General features: G+C 38.5%; 1 protein-coding gene across 8 annotated transcripts in view; it reads right to left on the bottom strand.

Annotated features, from left to right (window-relative positions):
- The window catches only part of CRIM1 (cysteine rich transmembrane BMP regulator 1), a 317,691-nt gene that overhangs the window by 197,025 nt on the left and 104,748 nt on the right, over nucleotides 1-15,918 (bottom strand). Inside the window, exon 1 of one of the 8 annotated variants that reach the window (XM_042848419.2) lies at nucleotides 4,530-4,565. The exons of the other annotated variants lie outside the window; for them this stretch is intronic. The gene's annotated coding sequence lies outside the window, so the exon portion shown is untranslated. Of the gene's footprint in view, nucleotides 1-4,529; nucleotides 4,566-15,918 lie in introns of those variants that run through there. 8 annotated transcript variants of the gene reach the window in all.

Raw genomic sequence — 15,918 nt, 5'->3', positions numbered from 1 at the left:
AAAGCCGCTCGTACAGCAGGAGTCTGGACAGTGCCCAGAGGCTCAGCAGTCTCCCAGGGGGCTCGGGCAGTGGGTGGCAGCTTCTCCCCAGGCAGGGGGCCCGTGTCTATGGGGGAGGGGATGTGCCTGGCCAGGGTCCCTGTGCTGGCTCCTGGTGGGGAGTGATGCACCCAGCCCTGGGAGTCGGCGTTGACAGCCCTAGAGCATAATGCCTTCTAACCACCCTCAGTCCCCGCTGTTCCAGGCTCCTGCGCCATCGCCGTGCAAGCGCAGCTCAGCTTGTCCTGCCCTGGGTGCTGCTGCTGAGTTGGGAGCGGGATGCAGATAGATTAAGAGGCAGATTTGTTAATACACAATGTGATCAGATGTGGGGGCAGGGGCAATCTGTTTTAAATGTTAACTGGAATATATTAACAGTAAAACTAATACTTAGCTAACCATTTAATATTTTACATCCCTATCTTGAACAGTAAGTTAATTGTCACCAAAAGGTATTTAACTCAAAAGTAAGAATGGTTTTCTGTGCAGGATTCACTTCTGTGGTGGGACTTCATGGACTGGAGGGAGAACTACTACTACCACTACATTAAGAATACTTTGCATCCAAGGATCTCAAAGTGATGGACAAAAGTGGTTAATTATACCTACTCTACAGATGAGAGAACTGAGTGATAGGAAAGTCAATTAGACTACGCCAGGTCCTACAGCAAGTCAGCAACAGAGCAGTAAATCAGCAGCTGGTCACGTGCCCTAACTCCAGATCACACTAGAATTGAAGGAATAACACTACTATTGTTTTGTTCAGATTGTTAGGTCATGGTCATTGACTTTGATGCAGTTTTCCTATATTGATATAGGAGGCCTAGGTGACGAGCCACCATAATTAAAAATGGACACCTGAAGTTGTACTCTTGAATCCATACCCACCATTTCTGAAAATAAAGCCAATGAAGTGACCGCGCCCTCAACAACTCCCACTAATGTGGGAACTAAAATACATAAACTATCTCTGTTATATGTTAATACAATATTCTGATGCTACTATAATGCATAATAAGATTCTAGAATTATCTTTCTATTTCTCACTCTGACGCTTAAAATGTCTGGATTCAGTGTGAAACAATGGAAACAGATACGAGAGCAGTTGAAAGCTCTTTTTCTTTAGGATATCACCATGTTCAATCACCACCAGGATTGGCAGTCTTACCATCCAATTTTTAAGTTTTCAGCCATACTCTGCTATTTTACACTTTACAAATTAAACCCATATGACAGCATCGGCTAGCACTTAGTATAAATAACAAGAACCCTACTGCACATCAATGAGAACTGTTGGGTGTTCAGATCTTTTGAAGATCAGGCCATTTAATTAAGTGCCTAAATATGGACTTAAGCCCACCTTTAATAATATATATATTTTTTAAATTGGTGAAGAGCCTTATTTTTACTCGAGCTGATTTGACATTTGCACTGGTATTTACCTTTTCTGATTTATAGGAATCTCACGTTCTGTAGAAAAATAATATTTCTAAGAGTTAGTATACAAAACCTAACTCTTGACCTTTCCACTGTTCGCTCCAAAAGGGACAACAAGGAAGACTATTTTTTCTGTAAATCAGCTGCCAAGACAAAATGGGTCTCTTGCTTCTCACTTTTATAAATAACCAGACCAGAGTGATTTATGAAAGTAGTAAATTGTAAACACCTCCTAGGGTAGAATAATTAAAGGTGTGGTAATCAACTTGGCACCTCCAAAAACCTGAAGGGAAGGAAAGTATAATTAGCTAAGACAGACTTCATTGCTGAGCAATAACGGTTACTAAACTGTGAAATGGCTCAGTGCTATGTTTTTGCTATGAAGCACAAAACAAATACACTCCCCTTGTTATGTATCCAAATATGTAGTAGTAGCCATGCTCACAATGTATACTGTGTTCTAAGATGGTTTTCTCCATCTGCCAGACCAGAGATGGGCCACTAGAAGCTCAATTACTGGTTTACCATAACCACACACTAGGGTTGCCAATTTTCGAATTCCCCCACCCCTTGCCCCTTCTGCGAGACCATACCCATACCTGCTCACTCCATCTCGCGTCCCTCTATCACTTGCTCTTCCCCACCTTCACTCATTAATTTTCACTGGGCTGGGGCAGGGGGTGCAGGCTCTGGTGTAGGGCTCTGGTGTGGGGATGAGGAGTTCGGGGTGCAAGAGGGGGCTCCAGGCTGAGACAGGGTTGGGGTGTTGGAGAGAGTACAGGCTCGGAGCTGGAGATGAGGGATTAGGCGGGGTGGGGTGGGGGGGATGGGCAGCAGGATTCGGAGCACAGGAGGGAGTTCCAAGCTGGGGCAGGGAGTGTAGGCTCCAGTAGGGAGTTTAGGTGCAGGAGGGGGCTCAGGGCTGAGGCAAGGGGTTGAAGTGCAGGAGGGGGTGCAGTGTGCGGACTCCAGGAGGGAGTTTGGGTGCAGGAGAGGTCTCAGATCTGGGGCAGGAGGTTGGGGTGAGGACACTGGGAGCCAGTGCTCAGAATGGGGCAGGGGCACTGCGTGGAGGCCCCATGGCTGTCCCTCCATCTAGGGTCCGAGAGACAAGTCGCAGTTTCTGGGGAGCTGCACAGAGCCAAGTAGGGAGCCCGCCAGCCCTGCACCAACTGGACTTTTAACGGCCCAGTCAGCAGTGCTGACCAGAGCTGCCAGGGTCCCTTTTCGACCAGGTGTTCCAGTCGAAAACCAGACACCTGGCATTATGCGATCACTGGAAATTCAGCCTCTGATGCCATTTTGGACTACATGGTACTCTCTCTAGTAACAGACTCCACTCCGAAGTACCAGCCTCCAGTGGTGGGTACTGCTTGGGAGTCACCTACAGTGGAGCACCCACAGGGACACTACTCGAAGAAGAAAAGGAAGTTACTCACCTTGTGCAGTAACGATACTTCTTCAAGAAGTGTGTCCCTATGGGTGCTCCACAACCCGCCCTCCTCCCCTCTACTTCAGAGTTCTCCATAAGAGCTCTGCGGTAGAGAAGGAAATGGGAGGAAGGGGGTTCACCCGCACAGCGCTAAAGAGCCTCAAGGCAGACCACGAGGGAGGGAGAGCGCATGTCCAGGCTCAATGGACACTGCTACCAAAAATCTCCAATTAGAGGCACAGGGGCACACATACACCTTCAGTGGAGCACCCATAGGGACACTACTCAAAGAACCACCTGTACTTAAAGAAAAATGACCACACAGATGAGAAACTATCAGTTGATATTTCCCGCCCCCTCCCTCAAGAAAGTTCAGGAGGACGACATTTATAGACAGAGCATTGTCTAAAAGTTAGAAGCAGCAAATCACCTGTGAAAGCAATAGCCCTAATAATAAATAACAACAACATTTATTTAATTTGTGACTATTGCACTTCATGACTACATACTATAATGAATAGTTTCTTCTGAAATAAAAATGCATAAAATTATTACACAGACAATGAGACACTGTCTAGTGAAAATCATTAAAGAATGTAGTGTTATAGCTGTGTTGGTCCCCAGATATTAGAGAGCTCTGTGTAGCTCCAAAGCTTGTCTCTTTCACCAATAGAAGTTGGTCCAATAAAAGATACTACCTCACCCACCTTGTCTCATTAAATAAGGCAGGTACCAGGTCAGTTTCAGCGACCTCTCTCTCATATAAACCATGTAGCAACTACATCCAATAAACCCAGGCAGATTTTTGCTCAAATACCTCCACCCTGTTCTTGTGATAGATAGCAATGTTTCAGTAATCACATCAGACTTTTACGGTTATTCTTCAAGTTAGAATAGGAGCTGTAATGGTAGCATATTCTAGACGATGAAAAAAATGAAAGTGGTATTTAGTGTAAGACCACTACAATATTCTTTTCACATTAAATTCCACAGTACTCAAAATGCTTTCTCCATCCCTTCAGACTTGAGAGGCATACAAGCTGCATTTTTTTTTTTTTTTTTTTTTGCCGCCAGTCCTGGATTGTACTTTAAAAAAAAACAAAAAACAAACAAACAAAAAAAAAAGTCAGAACCAGTATTAGGGACTAGTAAACATTATAAGTGCATGTGATGCCACTTTGCATTGTTAAGAATCGTTCACTGCCAACGTTTTAGGATTAAGAGGCAGCAATTACATGTTTTTCTAAAGTTAAAAAAGGAAGATGATGGAAAGGGAATGCACAGGACGATTCTCAGGTGGAGCAGCAGTACGTGTCAGGAGCTTCATGTTGGGAAGACCAGCAAAAGAGGTTTGAAGAAACTGACTATACACAAGTCTCACACTTCTAAAAATATGCAAGGATGATAAAGAAATGTTCAGCTATTTATTGTATGGGTATGAGTACAGGTTAGCTGCTGCACATTTCATCCTACCATCTTTTTTAAAATTGTATAACACTAATAGAGAAGCAATTTAAAAAAATCAGTTTCAAGACAAGATTTCCAAGTTTAAGTTAATAAGTAACACTTTACATTTCTGTAGTGATAAGGATCTCAAAGAACTTTACAAATGTTAATTTACCTTCACAACGCCCATTTTGAGGTAGGTAAATTTGAGGATTCTGAAATAAATAATGTTGCAAAAAGTTCGGTTGTAAATTAGTTATTTCATAGAATTTTTAATTTGTATTTTTTGTTAAGGTACACAATTAAGGTACACGTTGATGTTTGCTATGAGGAAATTTCAATGGCTACTTTAAATTAATCCAGAGTAAGATTAAAGAACAAAAACAGATGAAGATCAAGTCACAGCAGAACTATTCAAAGCAAGTAGAGAGGGCAATATGAAAATCTTGCTATGGCTCTTAAATTTAATATAGAAGCAGGAATTTAGTACACCCCTGAAGAATGAAAAAGAGGGATTATAATCCAATTCTTCAAAAACAATTTGAGTGATTGTAACAATTGGCACAGGATTATGCTGCTTTTAATTCCCAGGGGAAGTCTTCTGTATAATCATCCTAAACAGATTTGAGAACAAGTGGTTTTCATCAAACTCATTTTGTGTAGATCAAATCATCATCCTGCATAATATCATAGAGCAAAGCAATAAATGGTGGCTGCCAGTGATTCTGAATTTTATGGATTTCCAGAAGGCATCCATTTGATAGCATAGATGAAGAATTACTGTGTCTGAAAATACAAATTCATGGAGTCCCCAACAAAACTGTTCCAATTATTAAAAATTTGCCTCAGCATGCAAAGTGTGCAGTTAAGGGAAACCGGGAGCTAATGGATCTGTTTAATGTTAACACCTGGCATCATGTAAGGTTGTTACTTGATCCCTCTATCTTGTCTGGAGTTGCTACTGACTTTTAAGCGACAGACGGTTAAGTATGGAAATGGGCATTGGATGGACAGATGGTGACTTGGAGACAACTGTTTTATAAATAACCCGTTGAAAATGGCAGAAAGATGATCTTGCAATTTCTACCAAGCAAATAAGTCATTAAATCAAAGATGGGAGTTATGAAAATGAATTTACCTGAAAAGGTTTTTATCTACTTGGAAGATGAATCCTTGATAGTACTTAAATTTACTTATCTAGGTAGCATCATTCACAATACTGGGGATGGCATATTTGATGTAAGATCAAGAATAGATAAAGCAAGTGCTGTATTTCAAAAAACTTATACTATTCTAAGTTCAACATTAGCAAAACCACCAAACTTAAGATTTTAGAAACAACCTAAGAGTCTATCAGAAGCAGAGTCCTGAAAAGATAGCAAGTCCACACAATGCAAATAGAACAGCTTTCAATGCAGATGTCTACATAGATTTTTCAAAGTAAAATGGACTGATAGAATAAGCAATAAACAGGTCCTAGAATTATCACAACAATAATAGTACAGAAGAGGAGACAGGTATATTTGGGGCATTTTAAGAATGTCCGATAATAGGCTACCTAAACAAGCTTTTTTTTTTTTTGGCAACCCCACTGCAAGAGACAGAGAATCCGGCCTGGAGGCACACTCCATAGCACAATAATGGCTGAAGCAGCATTACATCTGAATATAAAAGACCTGAAAAAATGAGCCAAGGATAGAAATGATTGGTTCCATTTGACTTCTGCACCTGATGGTACAGAAAGAATGATAATACACAATTATGTAAGCAGATAAATGTGAGCTTTCAAGATAGGGACAGACACCTGGAATGAGTTCTTGCAGGGGTCTATGAGAAGGGTACTTTGAGAAATCTGTATGCAGCTAGAAAGTGGAGAAGACCTGAGCTTGCAGGAAGCTCCCTCAAAAACAACAAAAAAGACAAATTTGAATTTATCCTTAAAGTCTATTAGTTGAAGGCATGATAGAAGCATTATTTCCCTTTTATGTGAGAAGAAATTGAAGTACAGAGGGATTAAATCCAAAAAGATGCAGCACCCAACACTTCTATCATGGTTTTTCACGAAAAAGGGCTGACCTGGTTTAGGCACCTAAGACCAAGAGAGGCCCGCCGCTGTGAATTCCAAGTGGACAAAGGTGCCTCCCCGCATCCCAGAGTTAGAGGCCTAAACTATCCTTGAGGGGCAAAACTGAGGCCATACACCTCTTTCACATTTCCTACTGACTAGTTTAAGCAGCTCCCCATTCATCTTGTTGGCTTTTGTGAATCCCATTCTTAAGTGAGTAACTCTTAAGGAGCCTGGGCACCTAACCTGAGGCTATATATTTCACTATGCAGTAGGGAATAAATGCTAGGCATTGCAATGCTGAGTTTAAGTCCCTTTTGCAGATCTTGCCCAGAGCACATACTGCACCTGATTTTTCAGAGCTGCTGAGCACCTATAAACTCTCTTGGAAGTTAATGGGCGCTGCAAGTGCTCAACACCTCTGAATGTCTATTGGGATAAGTGACTTGTCCCAGGTCACACAGGAAGTCTTTGGCAGAAACAAGAATAGAAACTATATCAAGATATTAGAAGAATGTTAAACAATTTGGAAGCCACTTGAGTTTACTAGACTATCCATGCCCCAATGAATCTTCTCAGTATGACTGGGGTATCTTTGGGAGAGAAGAAATGTTTATCTGTGGTTCCAGTCATGTGCATACATGCAGCCAGAACTAATGTGAGTATACAGGGGATTAATATGTATGAATAAGGCCCTATTTGAATTGCGGGATGATTATTAAAAAATTGCAGCTGAATTGCGGACAAGCCATGGAAAATTGCAGAAGAGTAATAATAAACCTTTTTATTTGCAGTAGTAACATCCATTATTACTTTTCCGCGATTTTTCGCAGTCAACCGCCTGCGGCTGAGAGTAGAGGCCCAGGACTCCCACTGTCAAAATTGCAGGAGAAGCCCAATGTTGCACAATCTGCAATCTCCGCAGTATTGCAAGTTAAGAAGGGCCTTATTTATGGTTAGGGTGACCAGACAGCAAATGTGAAAAATCGGGACAGGGGTGGGGGGTAATAGGAGCCTATATAAGAAAAAGACCCAAAAATCGGGACTGTCCCTATAAAATCGGGACATCTGGTCACCCTATTTATGGTTAATGTATTTTAGAAAGTTGAACAGAAGTTAGTCTATTTTAATGAAATGAACAAACTTTAAACAGGACAATTTCAGCCTCATTTTGAAAAAAAGTTCTACATAGATAGATATCAAATCCTTGCAAACACACTTGAGTAATTTTACTCATGTAGCCCTAGTGTTCTCTAGGTGGTGAACAGGAATAACATGCATAAACAATGATGACTACACAGTTGCTGCCTTAAAGTGCTGACTTCAATGTTCAATATTACAGAAAGACAAATAATGGTTGCTAGGGTGTTTGCTTGGCTATCAGTTCCATAGATTTAAAATTTAAGATAAACCAGGTACATGTAGAATATTACTTACTAGTTGATATTTTGCAGTTAGCCCCCAAAGAAACGTGCCACTATACAGGGACAGCATGTGCACTAATAAATTACGTAAATATCAAGGATAACTGAGGGCCTTGAATTAAAACATCTTCAAGAAGCCACATACAGAGGTCATCATTTAAAAAGTCATAATTTGCCAACAAAGAGCACACATTTACTAAAATAATTTCCTTTTAAAAGTATAAAATAAAGTTATGTTCTCTCCGATAGCATGATGGCTCTGCAAACTGGCTTTTTAATGAAAATCACTGCACATTTATATTAAAGTGTATGAAAATGGAGGAGAGCAGGGAACCGGGGGGTGGGGCCAAGAAAATAAGATAACTGCTTTTTTTTAAAACAAGTGTTACACTGTTATCGAAAAGAGGCTAGAGGTTTTTAGGATAAGAAAATAAGCTGGAGGCCAGAACTATTTTAGTTTAAGACACTTTCCACACATCAAAGGACGTTGCAATATTTAAAAAAAATCCATTTTTATGGTATTTATGGCATTTTCTGGGTCTTTTGTTTTCTTTAGGTTCCCCGATGGCTCATTTGACAGTGCAAATTACATTGTCACTGGTCCCTTGGTTTAGCAGTGCTTCTTCAGCTTTGGTTCATGACTAAACATAGGAAGTCCTTGGCTATGTCTACACTAGAAACATTACAGCAGCAGAGCTGTTCCAATGCAGCTGTGCTGCAGTAAGATCTCTCAGGTAGCCGCTCTATGACAATGGGAGAGAGCTCTCCCATCGACATAATTAAACCACCCCCAATGAGCAACAGTAACTATATTAGCAGGAGAAGTTCTCCTGCTGACAGAGCTGTGCACACTACCACTTATGCCGGTGAAACTTATGTTTCCAAGGAGGGTGTTTTTTCCACACCCCTGAGCAACATAAGTTTTGCTGATATAAATGGTAGACATGGCACTAAATCTTGGACCAATATAATTTTCATTCCTTATTAAAGCACAAAAGCAGTAATAAGAGTCTTGACTAGTACTGTATCTGCATGGAAATCAGAGTGGTTTATGCAAGTTAATTTTTATTTAAAGGACATATTAAAAATGTAGCTTTCGCCTCCACATCAAGTTCTTTTCCTTTATTATGTTTTGCACGCTTTGCATTGACACGCAGAGAAAGTATATGCCAAGTTTAGTTAATGAGAAAAGCAGAACAGCTGAAGCTTGGTTAGTACAGTGCAGCAACCTCAGAATATAAAGCGGCGTATGTGTAAATGGAGGAAAGAGTTGGGATCTGGGGCATTATATGATACTGCCTTTTACCTACAAATGAAAAGATCTCTACTGCTCTGGAAACTTTACTGAAGAATGACTTGTCATCCTGTCAGAACCTCAGATGCGGCCAGAGACGCCTTTCCTCAGTTTCCGTAGAAACAAGGGCAGACTGTTTTTATGGAAGTAAAAGGTTAAAGTGAACTATAGAAGACCCAGGTCCTAATGTTTCCGTGGAGATACTTAAACTATTCTACAGCTGCTCTTTTAAAAACATGTTTAAGTGATGTATGCATTTTTGCCTTCATACCCCAAGAACAATAATGTGAATGAGAACAATTTTAAAGATGCCTAAATTAGAGTCCATACATGTCATAGAAAAAAATGGTTCTGGTTCAAACTAGAGTATGGTTCAGTGTGCTCTTTTATTACATCATTTTGCTTTGTCACACAGATTTTAAGAGTACCAACAAATTATGACAGAATATTCTTTGTAATCACGGCTTTTAAAATCCATGCTATGCAGTTTAGATTTTCATTTGGTTTTATATCACTTTTGTGAAATCCAGACTAAAATGCAGTTACTTTTCTTTCATTCGACAGTCTCTTACAGCTGTCATTGAAACAGACTCCAAACAATAGGCATACAGTACAGTTATACAGTGGCAGGAAGGAAATATTAAAAGGATTAGGAATAAACAAGAAAAATGATTACCCAGCTGAAGCAGTTAGACTGGGATCCATACAGGAATGCAAAAAATACTCAAAAGGATTTTCAAGAATCAAAAGGACAGTTTTTAATAGCTTCAAAAATGAGATTATCTTACACACACAGTATGTGTAGTATTGTATACGGATGAACTGGTTCAGAGAATAAAGGAACTAGAGCCTGGACCCTCACCTAAACCTCAAACTAAACCTGAACTTTATTTACATTCAGATCTATTTTTTAAAAATGAGCTTTCACATGGCTCTCCAATACCATGTTGACACTCCTGGGTTTATAACCCATATAATAAAGAAAATATCAGTGCTATTTCTGAAGCCTGATTTTCTTGCTGCATTTGTACTGCAGCCTGCCATTTACAGGACTGATAGGGAAAAGGAAAGCTGGTGATGCTATGAGTCATACTATTGAAGCTTTAGCCCGTCAAAATACACGCAGGGCAGCAGAAATCAAAATCCTCCTGCCTGACGTATCTAAAGACTTGTCAACATTTTGATTTTGAAGTTAGGAACAACTATGTGTACCAGCACAGGAAAAAGGATTACATCACTAAGGAGATTCACTTGTCTTTCCAATTAAGAGAGTGCAAGTCATAACTAAGGAAGACAATAATGATACTTTGTAAGCAAATGTATTCGTTTTAGAGCCGTGCATTTGGGTCTGTGGCAGTTCTGAAAAAACAAAAAACGGTTTCAGGTCTACCCAAAAGGAGAATTTTTTAAAAAAATTCAACAAATCAAAAAGTAAACAGTTTCAAACTGAATTATTCATTTAGATTTCAAGCTTAACTTTTTTTATTTTTTTGAAAGAAAATTTTAAAGCTAAAATTTTTGTATCAGAAAATCAAAACATTGTTTCAAAAACAAAAAACATTTAGATTTTTTTCTGATTTAACCACAATTCCCTACACAAATTCATGAAGTGTTTCAGTCAATCCAAATGTGTATTTTTCACCAAAAAAAGTTTACAGATGAAAAAAATAAAAAAAAATTACCCAGCTCTCATTAATCCATTATGTGAAATTGCTTGAATCTTAATATACTCTGTATAGGAAAAAAATAAACAGAACAGCAAAGTATTCAAAACAGAAAAAGAGAAGAAGGGAGATCCAGCCTGGCCTAGGTCCAAGAATATTTCCTCTCAGGAGAGGATTTTGACAGAGCTGGGACAGAATTTTTTGCCAAAACTTTGTGTTGGAAAATGCCAATTTGTCAAAACCAAAAACTTTTTTCACAATAAAGGGAAAAAATCATCGAAATTTACCAATTCTCTTTTTTCAAAAAAAATTTGATCGAAATGTTCCATTTCAACAATTTCAAAATGAAAAACTTCATTCTTTTGGTTCAAAACTTTATTTAAAAAAATGTAGTTAATGTAATATTAAAAAAGTTTATAAACATAAAAGGTTAAAATCTAAGTGAAACAAACATTTCCAAAGTTTGAAACAAAACCTTTTGATTGATCCAATCAAAAGGTTTTTTTGGATTATCCTTCCTGAAAATTTTCAAGATTTCAACTTTTCATCGTGATTCAGGATGAAATCATGTCAAAAATCTCAAAAGTTCTCATGTGATGGTAAAACAATCTCCCACCCAGCTCCAGATTTTAACAGTAAGTTCTATTCGGTGTAACTTAGTGTTTTCTAAAAGCAAAGGGTGTGATCTTCAGATGCTTTTGTAAATCCCACCTACTTGCATCTTGAGGCACCTCAATACCTTTGTAAATCTGGCTTTAAGTGGCTATCAGCTCATCTTCCCATCTAACTTCAGAAGGCATTAACACTGAAACACCCACAAAGGTGTATAAACAAACTGGGGGAGAGGATATTCATGGAGTTGAACAGACTCCTTTCGGCAAGGCTTACAGATTGAGGACTTAGCATGATGGGACTGGTAAAAAAAAGTTCTAATTTTCTTATCTTTTATACACTTACAGTGGGAACAAGATTGGATTTTTTTGATAAGCTAAAAAAAATTTAAAATAATCTTTTAAAGGTTTATTTATAGGGGAATCTCTTGGGAGCCTGATACTTCCTGAAAAAAGAAGAACAGGAGTACTTGTGGCACCTTAGAGACTAACAAAAATTTGTTCGTCTCTAAGGTGCCACAAGTACTCCTGTTCTTTTTGCGGATACAGACTAACACGGCTGCTACTCTGAAACCTGATACTTCCTGATTTCTTACTTTCAAAGTAACGCACTAACTCAATGTGAGATGCGAATGCAGAACTGGGCCCTTAGATAATTTAAATCACCAGCGATGGGAAGATGCCCATTAACAGAAACTAAAAAATCTGTTTCAGAGTAGCAGCCGTGTAAGTCTTTATCCGCAAAAAGAACAGGAGTACTTGTGGCACCTTAGAGACTAACAACTTTATTTGAGCATAAGCTTTAATGGGCAACAGCCCACTTCATCAGATGCACAGAATGGAACATATAGTAAGATGATATATATACATACAGAGAACATGAAAAGGTGGAAGTAGCCATACCAACTCTAAGGGGCTAATTAATTAAGATGAGCTATTGTCAGCAGGAGAAAATAAACTTTTGTAGTGATAATCAAGATGGCCCATTTCAGACAGTTGACAAAAAAGGTGTGAGGATACTTAACATGGGGAAATAGATTCAATTTGTGTAATGACTCAGCCACTCCCAGTCTCTATTCAAGCCCAAATTAATGGTATCTAGTTTGCATATTAATTCAAGTTGAGCAGTTTCTTGTTGGAGTCTGTTTTTGAAGCTTTTCGGTTGAAAAATTGCCACCTGTTTGAGTCTGTTACTGAGTGACCAGAGAGGTTGAAGTGTTTTCCTACTGGTTTTTAAAAATCTGTGGAACTTCCATTTCCCCCACTGAATAACAATGTTAACATTTCAATGGAGCATTGTTATAATTGATAATCATGGTCACAAAGGGAGAGGCAATCTCAAGCATCTTGGACAAACCCCTGGCAGGCTTTGAGTACTGAGACAAAGACCTAGAATAAGACTAATGAGGAGCCAGTAGAGATCAGAGCACCAGTGCAAAATCCTCCTAACGACTTGTGTTTCTCAGGAGGCTTGATGCTGTAGTCTGTAAAACCTGGAGCCTTTTGGGGAATGTGCAGCTTCATTTTAGGTATGATTTAAAAAAAAGGGGGGGGATAATCAAGACTAGAGAACATGAAAGCGTGGACAAACATGTTCAACAGTATAGGGCAGAGTCGTCTTATTCTGCAGCTGACCAGAAGTTTTCAGCAGTGACTACTTGGACATTCAACAGCAGTGATGAGTTGAAAAGGAATCCAAGGCAGAAAACTGACAATCTGAGGGTACTGCTCTCAAAAAAGGGGACAGGTTTTGCAGAAAGTTAGTTCTTCAAAGCTCCTTCTTCATATCAACATCAACTCCATATTTCCACAGTACAGCTTCAATCATCTGCTCTTCATCCATGTGCTAATTTTGGATAAAAATGCAGAGGGCTTGGAAGGGGTGCTGTTTACATTTTACGTAAAAGCTGTAGAGAGCTAGATGTTATTTAGCTCAATAGATTCATACAGACTATAAATAAGATGAGGGACAGGATTTTGGAGATCCACAGATAGAGGACTGACTGCCAATTGGTATCTGGATGTGAATGACAGAGGAGCACTGGGATTCCACCCATGACTTCTTTTCACTTGGCTTCCCAAGAACTTAGTTTGACTTTAGACTTTGTTACTTAGGTATTTTTATTTGGCATACAGCAATGCTACATTTTGTAGATTAAATACAAATGCAGGAGGGTGAATGCACAGCTGCAAAGTTAGACCGAAACACTCTCCCTTTATGTATATTACATATTACACATCTTATTGCATTTATGATACATTGCACACATGAATCATCAGGCTGAGAACAGAAGTTTTACTTACCTTACTTAGCACAAACTTCTGTTCTCAGCCTGATGATTCAGTTATCTCCCTAGTCCTAGCTTCCAAGAATGAGGCCTCCCCCGCTTTTTATTATGTATGTCAAGCCAGGCCCCTCTTTTTTTTGTTTCTACATATTTTTGTTTTATTTCCATCTTTGGGGAGGGGGGGTACCTTCTTTTTAGGTTTATTATCTAGCAACATATTTTTAAGACCATAGTAGTTATAATTATTTGAACCACCACCAAAAAAAAAAAAAAATAGTAGGCTTAACATACGAACAGGTCATGGAGATGCAAGACCGCCTCCTATGGTATAGGTAGGGCCCTTTTTTTTGTCGGTTTTTATTTTATTTTATTTTTCCTGGGAATTTATTGGTGTTTATTACTACAACACCAAAAACAGGTGAAAATCAGTGGAAAAACAATTTTTCTGGGTAAATATCGGGGTTTATTTTGGTGGATGGAAGGACAAGGGAAAAGGTAATCAGTAGATTAATACTTTAATAGAATTCAGTACGGTTTGCTGCAGAAATAAAACTCAAAACACAATGCCACTTCTGAGTTTAAGAAAACAATACATTTCTAATCCCCAAATAAAACTTTTCATTGGATAAACTGTTTACTGTTTTGAACTTGAAAATATTTATAGGCTAATCATTCTATTTAATAATTGGGCCACACCATTTGCAGTGCATATACTCAACTTCATCTCTTCTCTTGTTTTTGTTTTTTAAAATTTTTTAAATCCTTGTGTTCTGAAATGTATTCTGATACAGACTTTTGCTTTCTTCCAATTTTAGTGTGTCAGATCTTTAAACCGTTATCTGCTAACAGCTTGAAATGTGTACACGGTGGGTGTGAGCTTCATCAGTACATTCAGATGCACATGCACTTCAGAGCTTGCGTGCCTGTTTATTGCGTGCATCTTTTACTTCAAAAGGCAGCTTTACATGTACACACAGACTAACATTATTGTAATACATATAGCTCATACAATGCATTATATTTTTCTAATAAAACAAGTTATTTTTATATATTTGAATGATACAAAAAATAGTGTGAAAAACGGGTTACATGAATAACACTTTTTTTTTAAAACAAAAATATCCTGGGTTTTACAAAATTTAAACTGAAAAAGAAGGTGCTTACTCATATTATAAGCTTGCCCTTCCTTTAAAGCATCTGTAATTTTACATTTGCTTTTACTTCAATTATATTAAAATTGGTACAAAGGATCTAAAAACACTTATTAGGGCTCTTGCACGATTAAAAAATTAATTGCAATTAACTGCGCTGTTAAACAATAATAGAATACCATTTATTTCAATATTTTTGGATGTTATCTACATTTTCAAATATATTGATTTCAATTACACAGAATACAAAGTGTTCAGTACTCACTTTACATTTATTTTTCATTACAAATATTTGCACTGTAAAAAACAAAAGGAAGTATTTTTCAATTCACCTAATACAAGTAGCGTAGTGCAATCTCTATCATGAAAGTTGAACTTACAAATGTAGAATTATGTTCAAAAAATAACTCCATTAAAAAAACAAAACAAATCAAAACTTTAGAGCCTATGAATCCACTCAGTCCTACTTCTTGTTCAGCGAATTGCTCAAACAAGTTTGTTTACATTTGCAGGAGATAATGCTGCCTGCTTCTTGTTTACAACGTCACCTGAAAGTGAGAACAGGCATTCTGGTGGCAATGTTGTAGCTGGTGTCACAAGGTATTTACATGCCAGATGCATTAAAGATTCATATGTCCCTTCATGCTTCAACCACCATTCCAGACGACATGCGTCCATGCTGATGGGTTCTGCTCAATAACAATCCGAAGCAGAGCAGACTGACGCATGTTCATTTTCATCATCATGAGTGAGATGCCACCAGCAGAAGGTTGATTTTCTTTTTTGGTGGTTCGGGTTCTGTAGTTTCCACATCTGAGTGTTGCTCTTTTAAAGACTTCTGAAAGCATGCTCCACACCTCGTCCCCCTCAGATTTTGGAAGGCATTTCAGATTATTAAACCTTGGGTCGAGTTCTGTAGCAATCTTTAGAAATCTCACACTGGTACTTTTTCATTGCATTTTGTCAGATCTGCAGTGAAGGTATTCTTAAAATGAACAACATGTGCTGGGTCATCATCTGAGACTGCTATAACATGAAATGTATGGCAGAATGCAGGTAAAACAGAG

Source organism: Chrysemys picta, chromosome 3, assembly GCF_011386835.1.
Source record: "Chrysemys picta bellii isolate R12L10 chromosome 3, ASM1138683v2, whole genome shotgun sequence".
In the NCBI taxonomy this organism is placed as follows: Eukaryota; Metazoa; Chordata; order Testudines; family Emydidae; genus Chrysemys; species Chrysemys picta.
This window is presented reverse-complemented; position numbering and strand designations above follow the sequence as displayed.